Raw genomic sequence first — 26,438 nt, 5'->3', positions numbered from 1 at the left:
CATCTCCTGTATCCTGTCTGCAGTCTCTGACTATCTCCTGTATCATGTCTGCAGTCTCTGACCATCTCTTGTATCATGTCTGCAGTCTCTGACCATCTCCTGTACCATGTCTGCAGTCTCTGACCATCTCCTGTATCATGTCTGCAGTCTCTGACCATCTCCTGTATCATGTCTGCAGTCTCTGACCATCTCCTGTATCATGTCTGCAGTCTCTGACCATCTCCTGTATCATGTCTGCAGTCTCTGACCATCTCCTGTATCATGTCTGCAGTCTCTGACCACCTCCTGTATCATGTCTGCAGTCTCTGACCACCTCCTGTATCATGGGGGAGCCTGGAGAGGAGTGGAGAGCGGGAGTGTCACCTGGACGGGAGTCATTGGAGAAGTCAGACGTGTGGACTGGAGAATATATGATGAAGCCAGAGCCACCAAGGTTGAGCCCGAAGAGGACCGTCTAAGCCATGCAGGGTGCACCTCAGAAGAGGTCAGTGACAGTACTTCCAGGCCAGTCTGAGGGAAGGACGGGTCACTCATGTAAGGAGGAGTGAATACAATAATGTAAGGAGACACACTGATATAACGGTTTCTCTTTATATCAGTAACCCTTCGCTTACCTTAGTGTATTCACTCTGCCGAACGTGGTCTGTGGTTACCAGAGTTGTGTACACACACACACACACACACACACAATTTCCCCCTTAAATTGGTGTCCTCAGAGTTCCCCTTTACATTAGATTCTGCAAGATCCCCCATAACATTGCAAGGGGAAACTCTGTGAACCCTGATGTAAGTGGGAACTCTGATCTGAAGGGGAATCATTTCTACTCTGATTTAAAAAGGGGGCTCTGGTGATCACAGACCCTTTTATATCAGAGTTCTTCTTTACATCAAAGTCTGCAGCATTCCTCCTTACTTCGTGATCCACAGCTTTCCCCTTTACTTCAGATTGGCACTTCAAGGGGAAATCCTGCAGACTCTGATGTAAAGAGGAACTCTGCTGATTCACACATGTGCGGTGCGGATTGAAGCTCAGGTTTCACAGCTAATTGGCACGGTATTTGTTCAGCGGTTCATGCCAGGTTTACATCAGGTTTAGGTCAGGACTTGATCCTGTTCAAATATGTGTGGTTTACAAACGGTTCCCATAAAAGTCAATAGCCTTCAATCTGCACCAAAACCTGGTATCTAGGAGTACAGGGGGTATAGGGGGGTCTGGTGTTATCTAGGAGTACAGGGGGGGTCTGGTGTTATCTAGGAGTACAGGGGGTATAGGGGGGGTCTGGCGTTATCTAGGAATACAGGGGGTATAGGAGGTCAGGTTTTATCTAGGAGTATAGGGGGGTCTGGTGCTATCTAGGAGTACAGGGGGTATAGGAGGTCAGGTTTTATCTAGAAGTATAGGGGGGGGGGTGTCTGGTGTTATCTAGGAGTACAGGGGGTATAGGGGGGTCTGGTGTTATCTAGGAGTACAGGGGGTATAGGAGGTCAGGTTTTATCTAGGAGTATGGGGGGGGTCTGGTGTTATCTAGGAGTACAGGGGGTATAGGAGGTCAGGTTTTATCTAGGGGTATAGGGGGGGGTCTGGTGTTATCTAGGAGTACAGGGGGTATAGGGGGGGTCTGGTGTTATCTAGGAGTACAGGGGGTATAGGGGGGGTCTGGTGTTATCTAGAAGTACAGGGGGTATAGGAGGGGTCTGGTGTTATCTAGAAGTACAGGGGGTATAGGGGGGGTCTGGTGTTATCTAGAAGTACAGGGGGTATAGGAGGTCAGGCGTTACCTAGGAGTACAGGAGGTATAGGGGGGGGGGGGGTCTGGTGTTATCTAGGAGTACAGGGGGTATAGGAGGTCAGGTTTTTTCTAGGAGTACAGGGGGTATAGGAGGTCAGGTTTTATCTAGGAGTACAGGGGGTATAGGGGGGGTCTGGTGTTATCTAGGAGTACAGGGGGTATAGGGGGGGGGGGGTCTGGTGTTATCTAGGAGTACAGGGGGTATAGGGGGGGTCTGGTGTTATCTGGGAGTACAGGGGGTATAGGAGGTCAGGTTTTATCTAGGAGTACAGGGGGTATGGGGGGGGGGGGTCTGGTGTTATCTAGGAGAGGAGTACAGGGGGTATAGGGGGGTCTGGTGTTATCTAGGAGTACAGGGGGTATAGGAGGTCAGGTTTTATCTAGGAGTACAGGGGGTATGGGGGGGGGAGGTCTGGTGTTATCTAGGAGAGGAGTACAGGGGGTATAGGGGGGTCTGGTGTTATCTAGGAGTACAGGGGGTATAGGAGGTCAGGTTTTATCTAGGATTACAGGGGGTATAGGGGGGGGTCTGGTGTTATCTAGGAGTACAGGGGGTATAGGGGGGGTCTGGTGTTATCTAGGAGTACAGGGGGTATAGGAGGTCAGGTTTTATCTAGGAGTACAGGGGGTCTGGTGTTATCTAGGAGTACAGGGGGTATAGGGGGGGTCTGGTGTTATCTAGAAGTACAGGGGGTATAGGGGGGGGGTCTGAGGTTATCTAGGAGTACAGGGGGTATAGGAGGTCAGGTGTTATCTAGGAGTACAGGGGGTATAGGGGGGGTCTGGTGTTATCTAGGAGTACAGGAGGTCAGGTTTTATCTAGGAGTACAGGGGGTCTGGTGTTATCTAGGAGTACAGGGGGTATAGGGGGGGTCTGGTGTTATCTAGAAGTACAGGGGGTATAGGGGGGGGGGGGGGTCTGAGGTTATCTAGGAGTACAGGTGGTATAGGAGGTCAGGTTTTATCTAGGAGTACAGGGGGTATAGGGGGGTCTGGTGTTATCTAGGAGTACAGGGGGTATAGGGGGGTCTGGTGTTATCTAGGAGTACAGGGGGTATAGGAGGTCAGGTGTTATCTAGGAGTACAGGGGGTATAGGAGGTCAGGTTTTATCTAGGAGTACAGGGGGTATAGGGGGGGTCTGGTGTTATCTAGGAGTACAGGGGGTATAGGGGGGGTCTGGTGTTATCTAGGAGTACAGGGGGTATAGGAGGTCAGGTTTTATCTAGGAGTATGGGGGGGGGGGGTCTGGTGTTATCTAGGAGTATAGGGGGTCTGGTGTTATCTAGGAGTACAGGGGGTATAGGGGGGGTCTGGTGTTATCTAGGAGTACAGGGGGTATAGGAGGTCAGGTTTTATCTAGGAGTACAGGGGGTATAGGGGGGTCTGGTGTTATCTAGGAGTACAGGTGGTATAGGGGGTCTGGTGTTATCTAAGAGTACAGGGGGTATGGGGGGAGGGGTCTGGTGTTATCTAGGAGTACAGGGGGTATAGGGGGGGTCTGGTGTTATCTGGGAATACAGGGGGTATAGGGGGTGTGTGGTGTTATCTAGGAGTACAGGGGGTATAGGGGGTCTTGTGTTATCTAGGAGTACAGGGGGTATAGGGGGGGTCTGGTGTTATCTAGGAGTACAGGGGGTATAGGGCGGGGTCTGGTGTTATCTAGGAGTACAGGGGGTATAGGGGGGTCTGGTGTTATCTAGGAGTACAGGGGGTATAGGAGGTCAGGTTTTATCTAGGAGTATGGGGGGGGGGTCTGGTGTTATCTAGGAGTATAGGGGGTCTGGTGTTATCTAGGAGTACAGGGGGTATAGGGCGGGGTCTGGTGTTATCTAGGAGTACAGGGGGTATAGGGGGGGTCTGGTGTTATCTAGGAGTACAGGGGGTATAGGGGGGGGGTCTGGTTTTATCTAGGAGTACAGGGGGTTTAGGGGGAGTCTGGTGTTATCTAAGAATAGGGTGTCCAATGTTACATAGGAGTGGGGGGTATAGGAGTTTCGTGTTATCTAGGAGTACAGGGGGTATAGGGGGGTCTGGTGTTATCTAGGAGTACAGGTGGTATAGGGGGTCTGGTGTTATCTAAGAGTACAGGGGGTATAGGGGGGGTCTGGTGTTATCTGGGGAATACAGGGGGTATAGGAGGTCAGGTTTTATCTAGGAGTACAGGGGGTATAGGGGGGGGGGGGTCTGGTGTTATCTAGGAGTACAGGGGGTATAGGAGGTCAGGTTTTATCTAGGAGTACAGGGGGTATAGGGGGGGGGTCTGGTGTTATCTAGGAGTACAGGGGGTATAGGAGGTCAGGTTTTATCTAGGAGTACAGGGGGTATAGGGGGGGGGGGTCTGGTGTTATCTAGGAGTAAAGGGGGTATAGGGGGGTCTGGTGTTATCTAGGAGTATAGGGGGGTCTGGTGTTATCTAGGAGTACAGGGGATATAGGGGGGGTCTGGTGTTACCTAGGAGTACAGGGGGTATAGGGGGTCTTGTGTTATCTAGGAGTACAGGGGGTATAGGGGGGGTCTGGTGTTATCTAGGAGTACAGGGGGTATAGGGCGGGGTCTGGTGTTATCTAGGAGTACAGGGGGTATAGGGCGGGGTCTGGTGTTATCTAGGAGTACAGGGGGTATAGGGCGGGGTCTGGTGTTATCTAGGAGTACAGGGGGTATAGGGCGGGGTCTGGTGTTATCTAGGAGTACAGGGGGTATAGGGGTCTGGTGTTATCTAGGAGTACAGGGGGTATAGGAGGTCAGGTGTTATCTAGAAGTAGGGATTGGGGGGGTCTGTTGTTATCTAGAAAGAGTATTTATGTGGTCTGGTTTGAAAAGGAGTGGGGGGTACAGGGGGATCTGGTGTTATATAAGAGTAGGGGATGCAGGTGATCTGGTGTTATGTAGGAGTAGGGGATGCAGGTGATCTGGTGTTATGTAGGAGTAGGGGATGCAGGTGATCTGGTGTTATATAGCAGTAGGGGATGCAGGTGATCTGGTGTTATGTAGGAGTAGGGGATGCAGGTGATCTGGTGTTATGTAGGAGTAGGGGATGCAGGTGATCTGGTGTTATGTAGGAGTAGGGGGATGCAGGTGATCTGGTGTTATGTAGGAGTAGGGGATGCAGGTGATCTGGTGTTATGTAGGAGTAGGGGATGCAGGTGATCTGGTGTTATGTAGGAGTAGGGGATGCAGGTGATCTGGTGTTATGTAGGAGTAGGGGATGCAGGTGATCTGGTGTTATGTAGGAGTAGGGGATGCAGGTGATCTGGTGTTATGTAGGAGTAGGGGATGCAGGTGATCTGGGTTTATGTAGGAGTAGGGGATGCTGCAGTTCTAGTGTTACCTGGGAGTCTAGGGATGTGATGTTCAATAAGGGCTCCAGGGGTATTGGTATTCTCTCTAGTGGAGGGTTCAGGCAGTCTTGTGATCTGGGACTGTGGATACAGGATTCTGATATTATCTGTTTTTTCCTTTTTTTTTTTTTTAAACTACTTGTCCAAGGGACTAGATCAGGACCCAATCTATTTGTCCCTCATGACTATTTACCAAAAAACATTTTTTGCCAGGGTGGAAAATATGAAGGGTTGAAGGTGTTTACCTTCGCACAGGGGGATAGGGGTGCTTTAATCCTTTTTTTTTTTTAAAGCATTTGATCGCACCAACATCAGTGTCATCAAATGGTTTCCACTTTTTAAAATAGCGCCGTTTACATCCAGGGAAACTAGAAGTGATGTATGTTCCTGGCTTCCTGTTTCCTATATCATAGATCCCAACAGACTGGATCCGGTCTTTGTCCGCCTCTATGATCAGCTGGCAGAAGCGCTGGCTGGTTGATCAGGTGTCCCAGTGGAACGACAGGGCAGCCATCAGAAATTTTGAGGCCCCTTACACAGCTTTCAGCATTGCCCAATGTCAGTCTCACCTGTACGGTGAGAGCAGACTTCCCAACCCTGCCTCCTCCCACCAGCCAATACTTCTGCATGCTGCCCTCCTGCCAGCCATCCCGCTGTCTACCCTAGAACCTCACCGACTGAGCAGGGCTGTTCTGGAGGCGGGACCTCACTGCGGCCTGGAGAATAAGGGAGGACAGGGCCTACAGCTATGTGTGAGTGACAGGGACTGGACAGCCTACAGGAGAGGGGAGACGTCCCCTTGTAGTGGGTGACAACAGTCTTTATTTGTACGTTTTTATTTTCTTAACTTAACATTTATTTGAACACTGTTCATACATACAAATATAAATCGTTTTATATAATCACCCAGTAAAAAGTTTTTCTTGTTTAGGTTACACCAATCCCTTTATGAACCTCCAAGAGGTCATCATCCCGCAGGGTGCAATGTTTCTTAATTGCTTCCAGTCCGGACACTTTCCCCCTCTTCCAGTCCGGACACTTTCCCCCTCTTCCAGTCCGGACACTTTCCCCCCCTTCCAGTCCGGACACTTTCCAGTCCGGACACTTTCCCCCCTTCTTGTCCGGACACTTTCCCCCCCTTCCAGTCCGGACACTTTCCAGTCCGGACACTTTCCCCCCTTCTTGTCCGGACACTTTCCCCCCCTTCCAGTCCGGACACTTTCCCCCCCTTCCAGTCCGGACACTTTCCCCCTCTTCCAGTCTGGACACTTTCCCCCCCTCCCAGTCCGGACACTTTCCCCCCCCTTCCAGTCCGGACACTTTCCCCCCCTTCCAGTCCGGACACTTTCCCCCCCTCCCAGTCCGGACACTTTCCCCCCCTCCCAGTCCGGACACTTTCCCCCCCTCCCAGTCCGGACACTTTCCCCCCCTCCCAGTCCGGACACTTTCCCCCCCTCCCAGTCCGGACACTTTCCCCCCCTTCCAGTCCGGACACTTTCCCCCCCTTCCAGTCCGGACACTTTCCCCCCTTCCAGTCCGGACACTTTCCCCCCCTTCCTATTCAGGCCAATTTTCAACTTTCAGCGCTATCACACTTTGAATGACAATTGCGCGGTCATGCAACATTGTACCCATATGATTTTTTAGCATTTTTGTGAGACAGATAAAGCTTTATTTTGGTGGTATTTATTCACCGCTGGGATTTTTATTTTTTTTGCTATGTAAATGAAAAAGTCCAAAAATTTTAAAAAAGGTGTTTTTCTTATAAAATTTTGCAAATAAATAGTTTTTTCATCATAAATCTTGTCCAAAATGTATTCCGTTATCTTTTTAGTAAAAAAAAAAAAAAAAAACCCAAATTAATTTATAACCAAAAATTATAATTTTTAAACTTTTTTTTTACTTTTTTTTTTATATCATTATTTATGTATTTTTTTTTATACTGTCACCATGGTGACACTACTACTTGTGGGGGGTGATGATTTTTTTTTTTTTTTTTTGTACACTGATTGCTTTTACACCCATAAAGGCTGTAAAAGCAATCATTTCTCCTTCTCTCTGGCTGCATTCTTGCAGCCATTGAGAACTACTGTGAGAGCTGTGATTAGTCACAGCTTTTCACATGGTACAAGGCTGTTGTGAATAGCCCTGTACCATGTGATCTCGGTGATCATTCACAGATTTCACACGTAGTAAGCAATGATGTCAGAAGTGACATTTTGCTTACTACTCTGCATGTGATCACTGATTGGCCAATCAGTGATCACATGATCGGGACCTCGCACAGAGGTCCTGTACGACGATCGGTGTTTCACTGTGTCCGGAGGACACATCGGGCACTGGATCGTGGTGCTGCGTGCTCCCAGGGAGCGCACACAAGAAGGGTGCGGGGAGGCCGTTTATAAACGGCCACCCAACCCTGCCCGTATATAAACGGCCGGACGGGAAGTGGTTAACTGCATACTGGTGGGCAGTCTGTCTCATTCCCTCATTCCTTAGTTTCTCAGCAAAAACCGTACTAATTTAAATATTCTCTCACAGTGAAGCAGTAAATCTGATTTTTTTTTCCTCTGTCTGTGCGCAATTTACACAGAGTTTGGAGGACTCACACAGAGGGGTGTCAGCTGCTCATATAATCGAATTCTAACGTTTTAGCCCCATTATGTCACCAATCTGTATATGGGTGATTTTGTGTCCCTCGGTATTCTGTCTTCCTGCGTGATGTATCCGGACCCTTCATTAGGGGCATCCGAGAAAAACCTCTTTCTTTGGTAATGTCTGTTGAGGATGTGAGGTGCAGTGACACTTCTGAACTATTGCGAATACAGGCGTTGTAGAGTAAGGATTTTATTTGGTGCAGAGTTTTCTCAATGTTTCTGCAATGAAATTATGTAATATTTTAGCAATTTGATAGCAATAAATTGAAGGAAAAAAAAGTAAATGAAAGTTTTAAAACCATTAAAGTTTAATAAAATAAAAATGGAGCAAATAACATTTTTCTAAAGCCATATTACCAAATACTATATTGCCAAAAGTATTGGGCCGCCTGCCTTTCCATGCACATGAACTTCAATGACATCCCAGTCTTAATACGTAGGGTTCAATATTGAGTTGGCCGGCCTTTCCACACACGACCTTTAATGGCCTCACAGTCTTAGTCCGTAGGGTTCAATATTGAGTTGGCCCCGCCCTTCCCACACACATGACCTTTAATGGCCTCCCAGTCTTAGTCCGTAGGGTTCAATATTGAGTTGGCCCCGCCCTTCCCACACACATGACCTTTAATGGCCTCCCAGTCTTAGTCCGTAGAGTTCAATATTGAGTTGGCCCCGCCCTTTCCACACACAAGACCTGTAATGGCCCCCCAGTCTTAGTCCGTAGGGTTCAATATTGAGTTGGCCCCGCCCTTTGCACCTATAACAGCTTCAACTCTTCTGGGAAGGCCGTCCACAAGGTTTAAAAGGGTGTCTATGGGAAGGTTGGACCATTCTTCCAGAAGCACATTTGTGAGGTCAGGCACTGATGTCGGGGGAGGAGGCCTGGCTCGCAGTCTCCGCTCTAATTCATCCCAAAGGTGTTCTATGGGGTTGAGGTCAGGACTCTGTGCAGGACAGTCAAGTTCCTCCACCCCAAACTGGCTCCTCCATGTCTTTATGGACCTTGCTTTGTGCACTGGTGGGCAGTCATGTTGGAACAGGAAGGGGCCATCCCCAAACTCTTCCCACAAAGTTAGGAGCATGAAATTGTCCAAAATGTCTTGGTATGCTGATGCCTTAAGAGTTCCCTTCGCTGGAACTAGGGGGCCAAGCCCAACCCCTGAAAAACAACCCCACACCATAATCCCCCCTCCACCAAACTTTACACTTTGCACAATGCAGTCAGACAAGTACCGTTCTCCTGGCACCCACCAACCACGACATGTCCATCGGATGGCCAGACAGAGAAGCATGATTGGTCCCTCCAGAGAACTCGTCTCCACTGCTCTAGAGTCCAGTGGTGGCGTGCTTTACACCATGGCATCCAACGCTTTGCATTGCACTTGGTGATGGAAGGCTTGGATGCAGCTGCTCGGCCATGGAAACCCATTCCATGAAGCTCTCTACGCACTGTTGTTGGGCTCATCTGAAGGCCACACCAAGTTTGGAGGTCTTTAGCTATTGACTCTGCAGACAGTTGGTGACTTCTGCGCACCGTGCGCTTCAGCATGCGCTGACCCCGCCCTGTCATGTGACGTGGCCTACCACTTGGTGGCTGAGTGGCTGTTGTTCCCAGTTGCTTCCACTTTGTTATAATCCCACTAACAGTTGAGCGTGGAATATTTAGTAGCCAGGAAATGTCACGGATGGACTTATTGCCCAGGTGACCACCTATCACGGGACCACGCTTGGAGTCACTGAGCTCCTGAGAGCGACCCATTCTTTCACCAATGTTTGTAGAAGCGTCTGCATGCCTAGGGGATGATTGTATACACCTGTGTCCATGGAGGGGATTGGAACACCTAAATCACATGATATGGAGGGGATTGGAACACCTGAATCACATGAATGGGAGGGCCGGCCCAATACTTTTGGCAATATAGTGTATGTCCTGTTGAGCGCATCTTCTCAATCAGGCCACTCCATCTATGTTTTTGTGGTTGTGGACAGGTGGGGGCCTTGTACCTTGTTTGGTGGTCTTAACTGATGGCTTAAGCATTGTGAGTGTTTTCTCTTCTCGATTGATGGGACAAAAATATCCCCCTGACCCTTCATATTGCCCTTCTGTGTATGGAACCCCCCTGGCCTTTTCAAAGTCTAAATTAAAATGTCCCGGGTTGGACTTATTGCAATATTGTTTTTGTTTTGTTTTTTCAAAATTGTCGTTTTTTATTTTTGTTTATAGCACAGAAAATAAAAACCGCAGAGGCGATCAAATACCACCGAAAGAAAGCTCTATTCGTGGGAAGAAAAAGACATCAATTTCCTTTGGGTGTAGTGTTGTATCACCGCGCAATTGTCAAAAAGTTAAAGTAACGCAGCACCGTATCACAAAAAATGGCCTAGTCAGGAAGGGGGGGGGGGAATCCCTCTGAAGGGCAAAGTGGTTAAAAAATATAAATATTTAGTATTTTTTACCATATAATTTAGTTAATATTTAAGTTCAATATAATTTTTCTAAAACCTATGCTAATGTTTGTATATTATGCTTTTATAGGCTTTATTTTTTCTGCCTCTCAATGCCCCTAACCTCAGCTTGTTCAATTAAGCTTTGACAATAAAACCTGGAAGCCGATTGGTTGCTATACAGAGGTGCACAAGATTTTGCACTCTTCATTTTTAATAAATAACTTTGTTGGTGTCCGAAGTTTAAAGTCTTGCCTTCTTAATAACAGTGCAGGAAGGAGGATACATTTAGTTTAAAAAGCAAAGCTAACTAGCAGCCACTCTGTCAGAGATATTCCCAGGAGGTGGTGGAGTGCAGGTTGGACCCGTCGTCTAGTAGAGGTAAGTCCTATATAGTTACATAGTTAGTCTGGCTGAAAAAAGACAAAAGTCCATCCAGTTCAACCATAAAAAAAAAAGTTATAATCCTATACCCACAGTTAATCCAGAGGAAGACAAAAAAAATGGAAATCATATCCCCCTCTTATGTATTATACATGGAGATCATATCCCCCCTTATGTATTATACATGGAGATCATATCCCCCTTATGTATTATACATGGAGATCATATCCCCCCTTATGTATTATACATGGAGATCATATCCCCCCTTATGTATTATACATGGAGATCATATCCCCCCTTATGTATTATACATGGAGATCATATCCCCCCTTATGTATTATACATGGAGATCATATCCCCCCCTTATGTATTATACATGGAGATCATATCCCCCCTTATGTATTATACATGGAGATCATATCCCCCCCCTTATGTATTATACATGGAGATCATATCCCCCCTTATGTATTATACATGGAGATCATATCCCCCCCCTTATGTATTATACATGGAGATCATATCCCCCCTTATGTATTATACATGGAGATCATATCTCCCTTATGTATTATACACGGAGATCATATCCCCCCTTATGTATTATACATGGAGATCATATCCCCCCTTATGTATTATACATGGAGATCATATCCCCCCTTATGTATTATACATGGAGATCATATCCCCCCTTATGTATTATACATGGAGATCATATCCCCCCTTATGTATTATACATGGAGATCATATCCCCCCTTATGTATTATACATGGAGATCATATCCCCCCCTTATGTATTATACATGGAGATCATATCCCCCCTTATGTATTATACATGGAGATCATATCCCCCCTTATGTATTATACATGGAGATCATATCCCCCCCCTTATATATTATACATGGAGATCACATCCCCCCCTTATATATTATACATGGTGATCATATCCCCCCTTATGTATTATACATGGAGATCATATCCCCCTTATGTATTATACATGGAGATCATATCCCCCTTATGTATTATACATGGAGATCATATCCCCCCCTTATGTATTATACATGGAGATCATATCCCCCCTTATGTATTATACATGGAGATCATATCCTCCCTTATGTATTATACATGGAGATCATGTCCCCCCTTAATCTCCTCTTCTCAGTAGAGAATACATTCAGTTCCTCTAATCTTTCCTCATAGCTGACCTCCTCCATGCCTCGTATCAGTTTGGTTGCCCTTCTCTGTGAACCGAGTCTTATGGATTGTTTAGGCTGCATGCATTGTGAGAAGCTCACAGTGTGCAGAGAAATCAAGAGTAAGCCAATTCAGTCCAGGAGGGGAGGCGGTGTAACTGTGCAAGACTGAAGGGGCAGGCTGGTGGTCAGATTTAGCCCTGATTTACCCTAGACCACAGTTTTCATATTGCACTGCCCTTGTGATCTGCAGCAGGTGTCAGTGCAATGTCAACAGCCCCCCAAATGCAGGTTGCAAATGCAGTGCCTTTCCCTGCACAGGCACGACCTTGCAATCCTGTTTCAGTGCTTTTTTTTTTTTTTTTTTAAATTGGTGCATGCACTAGTTTGGTGCGATTTGAGCCCATTCAAAATGAACGAGCTCAAATCGCAGTGCACTGAATTGCACAAGAATGTGGTGTGAATTCCTGTGCGACTCATGTGACTCATAGGGGTTGATTTACTAAAGGCAAATAGACTGTGCACTCTGCAACTGCAATTGTTTCAGAGCTTAGTAAATGAGGTAGAGCTTCACTTTGCAAAGAATTCCCGTTCACATGCAAGGGAAAAAAGAAAAAACTTATTTTTTGCTTGTCCATGACTGGATGATGAGAGTCGTCATTTATCAAGTGATAGACTGTGCACTTGCAGTGCAGTTGCTCCATTTGCTTTTAGTAAATCCACCCCGTAGTGTGAACCCAGGCTCAAGGAATAACAAAAGAAAATGAATGCAGCGAGGAAACACAGTCTAAGAGGCACCGCGGACACAAGGAATCCTCTGACACGTGCTTATACAAGACATGCCATGTGACTTCTGCTGGTTATTTCAAAGTTTGCCCATATGGAGGCAACATAGACGATAATTACTGTAAATCCTTAACCCGTTGCTACCCCCATAACACATGTGTGGTGGCCAAATGATGGGCTTTAATGTTCACACGCTGCAGATGTGTCGCTGGGAGGCCAGTGTTTGTGCTGAGAACGTGCTCCCAGCGCATGGACCAAACTGTCGAAGACTGCTCTCAGTCTGGACTAGCAATCATTTGACCACTTTAGCACTCACATGATCGCTGATCCTTCCTGCCCTCTAGGTGGCCAGGAGGGGGTTAATATGGATGACAGAACTCCTACAGATGACATGCTCCAATAGACTCCCATCCCATAATTGTTGGCTGCCCCAAAGACCACATACAGTGAAGGAAATGCATATTTGCTCCCCTGCTGATTTTGAATATTTGCCCACTCACAAAGAAATGATCGGTCTAAAAATCGAATGTTCGGTGTATTGTAACACTGAGAGGCAAAAAAGCAACAAAAAATTCAGCAGAAATGCGTCTAACAAATGATGACTGATCTGCATGTTCATGAGGGAAATAAAGATTTGATCCCCTATCATTCAGCAGGATTTCTGGCTCCCAGGTGTCTTTCATACAGGTAACAAGCTGAGATTAGAAGCAGTCTCTTAAAGGGAGTGCTGCTAATCTCATTGTGTTACCTGTATAAAAGACACCTGTCCACAGGAGCAATCAAACCATCAGATTCCAAACTCTCCACCATGGCAAAGACCAAAGAGCTGTCCAAGGATGTCAGGGAAGAAGATGAAAGAAAGAGTGCACAAACCTTGCGCATTACCTCAATAAATAGTGACTGGGTTGAGCAGATAGAGACTTCAGTATGGCAGAGTTACCATGGCAAGGAGATATTCAGCCACTGAGTGTCAGTATTACAGCAGTTCAGCCTGTTTAGTCAAGGATGTCAGGGACAAGATTGTAGACCTACACAAGGCTGGACTGGGCTACCAAACTATGGCCAAGCAGCTTGGTGAGAAGGTGACAACAGTTGGTGCAATCATTCACAAATGGAAGAAACACAAAACAAGTGTCAGTCTCCCTAGGTCTGGCGCACCATGCAAGATCTCACCTCGTGGAGTGTCAATGATCATGAGAACAGTGAGGAATCATCCCAGAACTACACGTGAGAATCTTGTCAATGATCTCCAGGCAGCTGGGACCACAGTCACCAAGAAAACAATTGGTAACACACTACGCCGACAAGGACTGAAATCCTGCAGTGCCCGCAAGGTCCCTCTGCTCAAGAAAGCACATGTCCAGGCCCGGCTGAAGTCTGCCACTGAACATCTGAATGATGCAGAGCAGGACTGGTTGAAAGTGTTGTGGTCAGATGAGACCAAAATCCATCTCTTTGGCATCAACTCAACTCGCCGTGTTTGGAGGAGGAGGAATGCTGCCTATGACCCCAAGAACACCATCCCAACTGTGAAACATGGTGGTGGAAACATTCTGCTTTGGGGGTGTTTTTCTGCTAAGGGGACAGGACAACTGCACCTCATCAAACGGTCGATGGATGGGGCAATGTACCATCAAATCTTGGGTGAGGACCTTCTTCCCGCAGCCAGGGCATTGAAAATGGGTGGTGGATGGGTGTTCCAGCATGACAATGACCCAAAACACACGGCCAAGGCAACAAAAGAGCGGCTCAAGAAGAAGCACATTAAGGTCCTGGAGTGGCCTAGCCAGTCTCCAGACCTAAATCCGATTGAAAATCTGTGGAGGGAGCTGAAAGTTCGAGTTGCCAAACGTCAGCCACCAAACCTTAATGACTTGGAGAGGATCTGCCAAGAGGAGTGGGCCAAAATCCCTCCTGAGATGTGTGCGAACCTGGGGGCCAACTCCAGGAAACGTGTGACCTCTGTGATTGCCAACAAGGGATTGGCCACCAAGTACTAAGTCATGTTTTGTGAAGGGGATCAAATCCTTCTTTCCCTCATGAACATGCAGATCAGTCATCATTTGTTAGACGCATTTCTGCTGAATTTGTTGTATTCTGTCTCTCAGTGTTACACCGAACATTCCATTATTAGACCGATCATTTCTGTGTGAGGGGCGAACATTCAGCATCAGCCGGGGAGCAAATACGCATTTCCTTCACTGTATCCCTATATTCAGGGATCAGACATCTTGCTGGGCCCTCCATAACAGTTGTCAAATGTCAGAAAGAGAAAAGGAAATGTTTTTCTTTGCAAACTGGCTGCACATATGTGTGTAACTCTGTTTTCAACAGGGCGCGGACCGAGCTGTCACTGACAGCTACAGGTCTCATAGTAACAACCGGAAGTCAGGAGGACTGGTTCTCAATCACATGATCAATATGATAGCCTCTGATTAGCCATCACAGTGATCAGTAACCTTACAGCCCGCCCCTATGTATTGTTTTTACTCTTAAATTGAAAAAAAAGTACATTGTGTACTAGAGGAGAAAAATAGAAACCTAAAAAATATTTGTGTATAACAGTAATATGGCAAGATCAGGGTTTGATCTAGGTCATTGTTGGGGTCACTGGGGGCAGCTCAATAAGACGCATGCACACCGCAGCTAAAAAAAAAAATGCGTGTTTTGCTGGCGTTTGACTTTTCTTTTTTTTTCTTTTTTTTTTCCTTCCTCTAATCACCCATTGCATGTTGGTCTATGTGTCCATGCACGCATTTACAGGCAGAACAAATATCCATCAATTGCACATTCAGGAGAGGTAAAATTAAATAAAAAATAAATCAGGACATATCCATTACAGTTTACCACAAATGAAGGCCCAATCTATCTTGAAAACGTTTAATTCCTTAAGTAGTTACAAAGATATGTAAATGTTTTCTAACACATGACAAAGTTGTAAAGCTGGGTTCAGTTGTTAGGTTTTGTTGGACATTGTCCTTAACCCCTCTCCTTCAAGAAGATCCCCCCCCCCCCCCTTCCTGACCTGGCCATTTTTTGTGTTACGGTGCTGCGTTACTTTAACAGTTGCACGCTCGAGCAACGCTGCACCCAAATGAAATTTACGTCCTTTTTTTCCCACAAATAGAGCTTTCTTTCGGTGGTATTTGATCACTTGTGCGTTTATTTTATGCGCATTAAACAAAACAAGACCGACAATTTTGAGGAGAAAAAAAATATTTTTGACTTTTTGCTATTAAACGTCCAGTAAAAAAAATGTAATCAAATTTCGGCATAAATTTAAGAAAAAATGTATCCTGCTCCGTGTCTTTGCTATCAAAAATCCCAATAAGTGTAAATTAATTGATTTAAGTAAAAGTTATAGCATCTACAAATGGCGGTATAGATACTGGGATTTTTTTTTTTTGTATCCTCCCTGGAGGTATTGCCGAGTGTAGCTCGGGGTAGAGTTTCAGTACCAAAAGCGGTAACCCCCCCCCCGAGCTACACTCGGGCTTAAAATGCAGCGTTGCATAGGGAGTCCCTGCAGCGCTTACCTTGTCCTTCACTCCCGCGATGTGTCCCCTGCCATCTCTTCCAGGCCGATGCCGGCATCCGGCTTCCGTGTTCCAGTCCCTGTAACGTCGGGACATACGGGTGCCGGAACCGGCGGGAAATTTTTTTTAAAATGTCATTTTGTAAAAAATGATTATTACAGAGTAAAACACTTACCTTGACCTGCGCTCCTGCGATGTCCCCCCTGCAATGTCCTCTGGCTGATGCCGGCATCTGTCTTCCGTCCCCCGTGACGTCGGGACGTACGGGGGACAGAACCGACCTGAAATTCAAAAATGTCAAAAAGTGACATCCGCTAAAATCACATAGTATAACATTCCTGTTTCAAACCATTTCACATACATTTTGTCCCGAGTGCTTTGTCCGGCACCCTGCCTGCATTTTTACTGTTCTTTCTGCCTGGAAACTGAGAAACGTCCATGGCGTCCAAAAAGCGTCCCTTTAGGTCAGACGCGGTTTTAGACCGGCTAGAGAACAGCGATAGTAAATCAGAACCACTTGCAGAATTGAGTGATAATGATTGGTGGGGGAAATTCCTCATCAGACACTGAAAACGATTCTGCGACTGAGCTCAGCGATGTGCGAACTTGGCGCTCTATTTCACATTTCAGTGTTTTTGATTATATTATTGAATTAAATTTATTATTATTATATTATTATTTTGTATGATTATTTATTAAATTTATGGTTTTGTGTTTCAAGTTTTATCATATCCGGGATGTTTACTAGACTCTTGTTCGGACAGATTTCAGTGAGTTATTCCTAAATTACAGGCCTACAATAAAAACAAAAACACATTTCCATGCAAAAAATGGTACCGCTTTCAGCACCAAAAATCTGAAATAATCAGACCGCTAGGGAGGTTAATTAGTAATGGCAGCGATTTATAACGGGACTGCGGCGGGTATTCTGACACTGGGGGGGGAGTTGACTTGGTGTCACTGACATCCCCAGTGACACCAATACAGTGATCAGTGCTAATAAAAAGCACCGACACTGTACTAATGCTACTGGACGATCAACGGGTTAACTGTGTGTGGTGCTTTGTGCTTCACTCCACGCACAGCCATGCAAAGCAGTGTGCAGGAGTTGACAGGGAGGAGAACTGTTTTGTTTACTAACAGTTCTCCCAAACCACATCTCCAGCCCCGGGACCCAGTGATTGATGGCCGCGGGTAGGGTGCGTGTCCCCACCAGGAAATGCTAAATCACGCGTGTGTGTGTGTGTGTGTGATTTTGCGCACAGCTGCCGCCCTTTAGCAGTATTTCTGCTACGGGGCGAAGTTAAAGCCAACCTTCACCCTGAGGAAGAAGTCATATTGCCCCCCCCCCCCTTCTTACAGGTAGGCTTTATTTATTTTTTTCACTGGTGACATTTATTTGGCAACTTCCTCATTTCTCATCCAGACAAGAATTGCGGTGTGGGGTTTTCATGTGTTAGTAAAACTGTATTTATCATCCCAACTACGGTGTATCCAGGCAAATTATACCACTTTATTTTTTTCAGGATAAATTGTTGGACCCTTTTGGTGGTAAATGGTCAGGATGGCTCCTTAATTTATTTCATTCAAGAAAAACTGGGCCAAAATGGAAAACATAATTTTTTAAGCTTTAGCTGTATATTTCTTGGCATTACCGTGGCCACCACCAAAGAACAATCCAAAATAAATTCTCATACTTCTGTCCTTTGTGGCACCTGTGTTATTTGTACCCATAGCAGGGTTGATTTTTCTTTTTATTATAGCTATAAAAAACAAAAAAAAAACACTGACACTAAATAAAAATTAAAAAAATAATGATCATACCTAGAATACACTGACCTTTGACCCTGATCTAGCTACTTTATCTTTGGGGGGGGGGGGAATAAATATATATATATATAAAAAATGTTTTGGAGGGGGGGGGGGTTGTTTTTGTTTTTTATTTTTTTTTATTTTTTTTACACACACATGCTTCCCACCAATTCTTCTCCTCTTGATGCAGTGGGGGTTATTTACTAAAACTGCATGGTGCAAAATCTGGTACAGTTCTGCGTCTAGACCAACCAGCTTACAGGCTTTATTGTCAAGGCTTAAATGAGAAAGCTGCCTGGCCACCATGCACAGCGGCACCAGATTCTGAATGCTCCAGTTTTAGCAAATCTCCCCCAAGGTATCTTTTTCTCCATTCAGAAGGAGAGTGCAGGCGTAGATTTTACTTAGTGGTCATTGCGATCACCGAGCTATCACAGCGATTTATGTGGTCAGTGAAACTGCTCAAAGTCTAGGAGTACGTTTATTAGTGTTACCCGGGACAAAGAGGATCCAGCAGTCCATTTTACAGGCTTCACTCCATTTGGAGCTTAGTCATTCAGACTCTATGGGGTGGGTTTACTAAGGGAAAATAGACTGTGCACTCTGCAAGTGCAGTCACTCCAGAGCTTTATAAATGAGGGGAAGCTTCACTTTGCAAAGAATTACCAATCACATGCAAGGAAAAAAAAAACAGCATTTTTGCTTGCACATGATTGGATGATGGAAGTCAGCAGAACTAAGCAGTGGAGGAACTTGTAAAGTGCACAGTCCGTTTGCCTTTAGGACTAAGCTAATGGAGTAAAACTCATGAGGTGAATTTTTCTTACACCTCACGTAAACTTATGAATGCTTCTGCCAGACTCATCCACCTTACTAACCGTTCCTTATCTGCCAATCCCTCCACTGGCCTCCACTCAGTGTCCTCCATCCCTCTCTGCCAATCCCTCCACTGGCCTCCACTCAGTGTCCTCCATCCCTCTCTGCCAATCCCTCCACTGGCCTCCACTCAGTGTCCTCCATCCCTCTCTGCCAATCCCTCCACTGGCCTCCACTCAGTGTCCTCCATCCCTCTCTGCCAATCCCTCCACTCAGTGTCCTCCATCCCTCTCTGCCAATCCCTCCACTCAGTGTCCTCCATCCCTCTCTGCCAATCCCTCCACTGACCTCCACTCAGTGTCCTCCATCCCTCTCTGCCAATCCCTCCACTGACCTCCATTCAGTGTCCTCCATCCCTCTCTGCCAATCCCTCCACTGGCCTCCACTCAGTGTCCTCCATCCCTCTCTGCCAATCCCTCCACTCAGTGTCATCCATCCCTCTCTGCCAATCCCTCCACTCAGTGTCCTCCATCCCTCTCTGCCAATCCCTCCACTCAGTGTCATCCATCCCTCTCTGCCAATCCCTCCACTCAGTGTCATCCATCCCTCTCTGCCAATCCCTCCACTCAGTGTCATCCATCCCTCTCTACCAATCCCTCCACTGGATTCCCATTCCCAAATGAATAAAATTCAAAACATTAACAACCACATATAAAGCCATTTATAACTCTGCCCCAAATTACATCACCAATCTTGTCTCCAAATATCACCCACACTGTCCTCTCCACTCCTCCCACGACCTCCTGCTCTCTAGCTCCCTAGTCTCCTCCTCCCATGCTCATCTCCAGAGCTTCCCCCATCCTCTGGAACTCTCTACCCCAATTTATCAGACTATCGCCTACTCTGCCCACTTTTAGGCGATCTCTGAAAACCTCTCTCTTCAGGGAAGCCTATCCTGCCTTCAGCTAATAATGGAATCTTCTATTCCTTCTACCAGTCCATCCCCCACAGTTATTACCTTTTGTACCACTAGCCCCTCCCTCCTAGATTGTAAGCTCCCAGGATCAGGGCCCTCCTAACCCTCTTGTATTGAACTGTATTGTTGCTGTATTGTCTCCCGTTATATTGTAAAGCGCTGAGCAAACTGTTGGCGCGATATAAATCCTGTATAATAATAACTTAAGATTTTGGGAGTTGAGTGGCTCTGCTTCTACTTCTTGCATTAGAACTTTCAGTTGGTCATGGACTGTTTGGAGCTGGGAGTGGAGTATATGGGGATGGCCTGTAGCTCAGTCTCTGTGTTGGCAGCATGGGATGGAGTGCACTTCCAGCATAAACGCCGGTGTGCATATATACAGTGCCTTAGGCCACCTCCGTGACACCACATTTATATATGATGGCAGCATCAACGGGATAAGCACCAGGTCCTCCTCGGGATCTCTTGCCTCCCTCTTCTCTCCACACCTCATTTTTACCACTGTACACCTCTTTCTACTTCTCATTTAATTTTATTTGCTTCATTCTCATTTACTTCTCTTCAGTTCTGCTTAGGAACACATGATTGATCTTTTTTCACTCCAAGAACATTCATCTGAGAACTCATGGTGCTATCCAAATAATGTCACCTAGTCATGGGCTATGATAATGTCACCTATGTGATCTACGTGTCATTTCTTTGTCTACACATTGGTTTGTCTCTTGATGCTGATCTACTTTTTTTTTTTTTGCGTAAAACAATAATATACAATAATAATCAAACACCTCCAGTAACAGTCATTTCCTTTACAGAGAAGCAAGATGTCAAATTTCAGAACCAGACATCTTTTACAGCCATGTGTTCACTGCCTGGTTTTCACAACCCTCGTGGGTGTCCCCGGCAATGCTCTGGTGCTTTGGGTTACCGGAGTGAAGATGGAGCGGACTGTGACCACCATTTGGTTTGGGAACCTTGCTCTGGCCGATATCATCCTATGTTTGTGTCTTCCATTCAGTGCAGTGCAGTTCTTCTACCCAGAATGTCTGTACGGTCCTGTCCTCTGCAAGGTTTTACCCTTCACTTAACATGGTTACCAGCGTCTTCACCCTGGTGGCTATTAGCATTGACTGATGGATTCTGGTTGTCCATCCAGTGTGGGCCCAAAACCACCGAAGAGTACAAACAGCATTGATGATATGCTAGTCTAATTGGATGATGTCTTCTGCGTAGAGTCTGCCAGCTGCCATCGACCATAGAACTGACACTTTCAATAACAGGACCTATTGCTTTTCTTTTACAAAGAATTTTATTATACAATAGATAGGATCAAAGAAAACATATGCATTGATCAATAGAAATGAGACATACCCGGTATTTGCTGAGTGTTACAGAACAAGTACTGGTAGAGATATAGGCATAAATGGAATATTTAAGTGCCATGTATAATAAATAAAAAAAAAAGGGGAGAAAACAATGAGTAAACATTTAGAGATTAATGATAATATAAACTCTAAGAAAAATTGTCACTGTATCAGCGTACAGAGAGCGGAAACGTTATGAAGTGAAGTCTCTCCAAATGTAGATAGGTAATCCAAACCATGGGCACGCGGTGGAGTCCAGTTTGTGGATTTAGTGTTGCAGGTGTGGAACTCATTGCAATAATCACAATCAGTACAAGTAGCATGAGAACAGATTAGACAAGAGAACAGGGAAGGACGGTAAGTAAGGAGACGAGGACAAAAACAAATACAAAAACAATCACAAAAGGGCTCTAGGGCGATCGCAACAGAATAAGTCCTTCTATCGACAGAAGGGACTGGTCGAATCTCGATGGTTGGGCTATATCAAGCCAGGGACGCCATATTTGCAGGCCCTCTAACCCTCATGTGCTGTTTTGTAGTTGCTGTACTGTCTCATGTATTGTCCCCCCCTCTATTGTACAGCGCTGAGCAAACCCTTTGGCGCTATATAAACTCGATGTAATGTAATAATGTAATTTTGTATGGGTGTCCAACAGTATAGCTGTCAGTTTTTCGTTAACCATTATGAAGTTCATGGACCTATTGCTTTTCAAAAAAACCACAACCTATTTGCCGTCACTTTTACACGCCTAATTTTTTTATTTCTGATTCCTGTTCTAACCATTTCTGCCTGCTACACTGGTCCGGCTTTCAAAGCACGCAACATCAAATCTTTAAATGTAGGTAGAAGGACCACCAAGGTGGCATTAGGCATTGTAGTGTCATTTTTCATCACCTGGACCCCTACCACATCATGGGTGTAGTCATGCTATTCACATACAATGACGTAGTTGTAACCCTGGACATTTTCTCGCAGTCTCTGGCCCAGTTCAATAGCTGCATCAACCCGATAATCTACATCTTCATTGGGAAAGATATGAAGAAAAGCGTGAGACAGGCTTATGAAGAGTGTGTTTCATGAAGACTTGTCAAGCTTGAGGAGCTCATCATGCAGCAGGAGGCAAAGTGGAGAACACATACAGTTAGAGGAGCTGTAAGAATGAAGAGCTGGTGTGAGATGCTGACCTAAGAATACAGGTCATCGTGGATCTTTATTTGTGGAATTTGATCGCCGTATACTTGAGCTGTGTTATGTATGTTTCAGTGACTGCTCCACATAGCACAATGTTTGTACATCTAACAGTTGGTGTTTACATGGCTTGGACTGAATACTTTGGCTTGTACACCCCCTTATTTCTGAATAAAGAATATAATTTTTTTAAAAATTCAGGTCATTGCAGGAAGTTTCCTCTTACGTTTATTAAATTAATGTCTAGTCTAGCTTTTATTTATTTTTATTAGTCCTGTAAGTCAATGCGTAAAGATTTTTATCAATACGAGTTGTGTTTCAAAACTTTTAATGTTCTATACATATCCACATGATCTAAAATACGTACATGGGGCAGTCATGTTTGCTTGTTGCTACAGTCAGGTCCATAAATATTAGGAAAGCGACATAATTCTAACATTTTTGGCTCTATACACCAGCACAATGGAGTTGAAATGAAACGAACAAGATGTGCTTTAACTGCAGACTGTCAGCTTTAATTTGAGGGTATTTACATCCAAATCAGGTGAACGGTGTAGGAATTACAACAGTTTGCATATGTGCCTCCCATTTGTTAAGGGACCAAAAGTAATGGGACAATTGGCTTCTCAGCTGTTCCATGGCCAGGTGTGTGTTATTCCCTCATTATCCCAATTACAATGAGCAGATAAAAGGTCCAGAGTTCATTTCAAGTGTGCTATTTGCATTTGGAATCTGAATAATCAGAATAATAATCATAAATCAAACTTTCACTTTTTAATACTTGGTTGCAAATCCTTTGCAGTCAATTACAGCCTGAAGTGTGGAACACATAGACATCACCAGACGCTGGGTTTCATCCCTGGTGATGCTCTGCCAGGCCTCTACTGCAACTGTCTTCAGTTCCTGCTTGTTCTTGGGGCATTTTCCCTTCAGTTTTGTCTTCAGCAAGTGAAATGCTCAATCGGATTCAGGGCAGGTGATGGACTTGGCCATTGCAGAACATTCCACTTCTTTCCCTTAAAAAACTCTTTGGTTCTTTTGCAGTCTGCTTTGGGTCATTGTCCATCTGCACTGTGAAGCGTCCAATGAGTTGTGAAGCATTTGGCTGAATATGAGCAGATAATTTCCCGAAACACTTTTGCATTCCTTCTTTTTAAGAATGTTCCAAACAGTTGTTTTGGCCACGCCTAATGTTTTTGCTATCTCTCTGATGGGTTTGTTTTGTTTTTTTCAGCCTAATGATGGCTTCACTGATAGTGACAGCTCTTTGGATCTCATCTTGAGAGTTGACAGCAACAGATTCCAAATGCAAATAGCACACTTGAAATGAACTCTGGACCTTTTATCTGCTCATTGTAATTGGGATAATGAGGGAATAACACACACCTGGCCATGGAACAGCTGAGAAGCCAATTGTCCCATTACTTTTGCTCCCTTAACAAGTGGGAGGCACATATGCAAACTGTTGTAATTCCTACACCGTTCACCTGATTTGGATGTAAATACCCTCAAATTAAAGCTGACAGTCTGCAGTTAAAGCACATCTTGTTCATTTCATTTCAAATCCATTGTGGTGGTGTATAGAGCCGAAAATCTTAGAATTGTGTCGATGTCCCAATATTTATGGACCTGGCTGTATGTTTCCTTCCTAACCCCTTGACGCCGACGTCACACAAATATGCGGCCTCATGGAACTGGGCTTTTTTCCATGGGGCCACATATTTGCGTACCTGTCTTTGTGCTGGGAGTGCGCCGCTCGGCATGCTCCCAGCACAGAGACTGCGGTGTCACTGAGAGCCCCGGGTCCCGTTTTAACGATCGGGACCCGGGACTCCCGATTCCAGGTCACATGATTGCTGTGATAGCCTCTGATCAGTCACTGTACAGCCCGGCCCCCTTGCTTTTTTTTCTCTCTCTATGAATGGAGGAGAGAGATACATTATATCTCAAACTCCTGGCATAGAGAGAAAAAAAAATGTCTGTAAAGAAAAATAAATAAATATTAAAACATAAAAGAAAAAATAAAGAAAAATACCTAGATCAAGGTTTGATCTAGTTCAGTGCCAGGGTTAGTGTTTGGGTCAAGGTCAGGGTCAAAGGTCAGGATTAAAAAAAAAATGGTGTGTTAGGTTAAAAAACAAAACACAAAAACAAAATGCGCACTATTGTTTCTGGGCTGTACTACGGGTACAAATAACACACACATACATGGTATCACTGCGATCGTCAAGTGCTGGAAAATGTATTTTGGGTTGTTTTTTGGTGGTAGGTTATGGTCGTAACAAGAAATGCGCAGCTAAATTAAAAAAAAAATTTTTTTTTTTTTACTATTTTGGGCCAGTTTTCCTTTAATAAAAAAAAATCAGGAGCTATCCATTACCATTTACCACCAAATGAAAGCCCAATTTGTCCTGAACAAATCGCGGTATAATCCACCTGGATGTACTAAGTAGTTGTGGTGATATATACGGTTTTATGATCACATGTCAACGTTGCAGAATTGTGCTTAGGCATTTAGATTTGTTTTACCCTCAGGCATGAAGGGGTTAATATTACTGTGCTGTGTTTGAGCTTTACTGCTCTTCTTTCCTTGAATGGTCAGTAAATGGGCTGGTATCAATTCCATCTACCCAATACAGTTTATGAATAACTAAAGGTCTGCATGCTAAGAGGAAAGCCACCGCACATGGGAGAGATGACTGGTGCCCACATTCATTAGGTAGGATATGCACATGCCTCACACGGACAGCCCTCGTCTTTGACTGCCCCTTCAGGCTTGTGGATATCCTTACTAATAAATGTGGACAGATGTACCCAATATACCGTATTTTTCGCTCCATAAGACGCACTTTTTTCCCCCCAAAAAAGGGGGGAAAATGTCAGTGTGTCTTATGGAGCGAATATAAAGCGGCCGGTCCAGTATTTCTGCCGCCACCATGTCAGAATACCGGGCCGGCCGCTCAGCTGTTCTCTCCTGCAGGGCCTTACCTGTTCCTCGCTCCAGCGCTGCACAGTCTTCCCGCGCTGGCTTCTGTGACAGCCGGGTGCCCACTGTGCATGCGCTTCGCTTTGTGAATGATCCGGTGTCTTCTGGGACACATGACAGGGCCATTCACAAAGCGCAGCGCTCCTCGCACATGCGCAGTGTGCACCCGGCTGTCACAGAAGCCGGCCCGGGAAGAAGAGAGAAGGACAACTCCGCGGAAGTGGGAGCGGGTACCTGTCAAATTCAGGTACCCGCTCCCCCTCCCTCCCCAAAGGTCAGCAGTCTCTGGTCATTCCCTGCACTGTCTGCAGTCTCTGGTCATTCCCTGCACTGTCTACAGTCTCTGGTCATCTCCTGTACTGTGTCTGCAGTCTCTGGTCATTCCCTGCACTGTGTCCGCAGTCTCTGGTCATCTCCTGTACTGTCCGCAGTCTCTGGTCATCTCCTGTACTGTCCGCAGTCTCTGGTCATCTCCTGCACTGTGGCCGCAGTCTCTGGTCATCTCCTGTACCGTGTCCGCAGTCTCTGGTCATCTCCTGTACCGTGTCCGCAGTCTCTGGTCATCTCCTGCACTGTGTCCGCAGTCTCTGGTCATCTCCTGCACTGTCCGCAGTCTCTGGTCATCTCCTGTACTGTGTCCGCAGTCTCTGGTCATCTCCTGTATTGTGTCCGCAGTCTCTGGTCATCCCCTGTACTGTGTCCGCAGTCTCTGGTCATCTCCTGCACTGTGTTCTCAGTCTCTGGTCATCTCCTGTATTGTGTACGCAGTCTCTGGTCATCTCCTGTACCGTGTCCGCAGTCTCTGGTCATCTCCTGTACCGTGTCCGCAGTCTCTGGTCATCTCCTGCACCGTGTCCGCAGTCTCTGGTCATCTCCTGCACTGTGTCCGCAGTCTCTGGTCATCTCCTGTATTGTGTACGCAGTCTCTGGTCATCTCCTGTACTGTGTCTGCAGTCTCTGGTCATCTCCTGTACTGTGTCCGCAGTCTCTGGTCATCTCCTGTACTGTGTCCGCAGTCTCTGGTCATCTCCTGCACTGTGTCCGCAGTCTCTGGTCATCTCCTGCACTGTGTCCGCAGTCTCTGGTCATCTCCTGTACTGTGTCCGCAGTCTCTGGTCATCTCCTGTACTGTGTCTGCAGTCTCTGGTCATCTCCTGCACCGTGTCCGCAGTCTC

At 45.8% G+C, this 26,438-nt stretch overlaps 2 pseudogenes across 1 annotated transcript in view; both read left to right on the top strand.

Moving 5' to 3' along the window:
• Positions 1 to 299: 299 nt before the first annotated feature.
• LOC149434260 (C3a anaphylatoxin chemotactic receptor pseudogene) overlaps positions 300 to 26,438 on the top strand; it is a 44,219-nt pseudogene continuing 18,080 nt past the window's right edge. The window contains exon 1 of the transcript XR_016308780.1: positions 300 to 484. The product of XR_016308780.1 is annotated as a C3a anaphylatoxin chemotactic receptor pseudogene, transcript variant X1 (transcript). The remainder of the gene's footprint in view (positions 485 to 26,438) is intronic.
• Positions 18,108 to 22,528, top strand: LOC149434261 (C3a anaphylatoxin chemotactic receptor pseudogene; annotated as a pseudogene).

This window comes from Staurois parvus, unplaced genomic scaffold (assembly GCF_062004578.1).
Source record: "Staurois parvus isolate SC_StPar_1 unplaced genomic scaffold, SC_StPar_1.0 ptg001793l, whole genome shotgun sequence".
Lineage (NCBI taxonomy): Eukaryota > Metazoa > Chordata > Amphibia > Anura > Ranidae > Staurois > Staurois parvus.
This window is presented reverse-complemented; position numbering and strand designations above follow the sequence as displayed.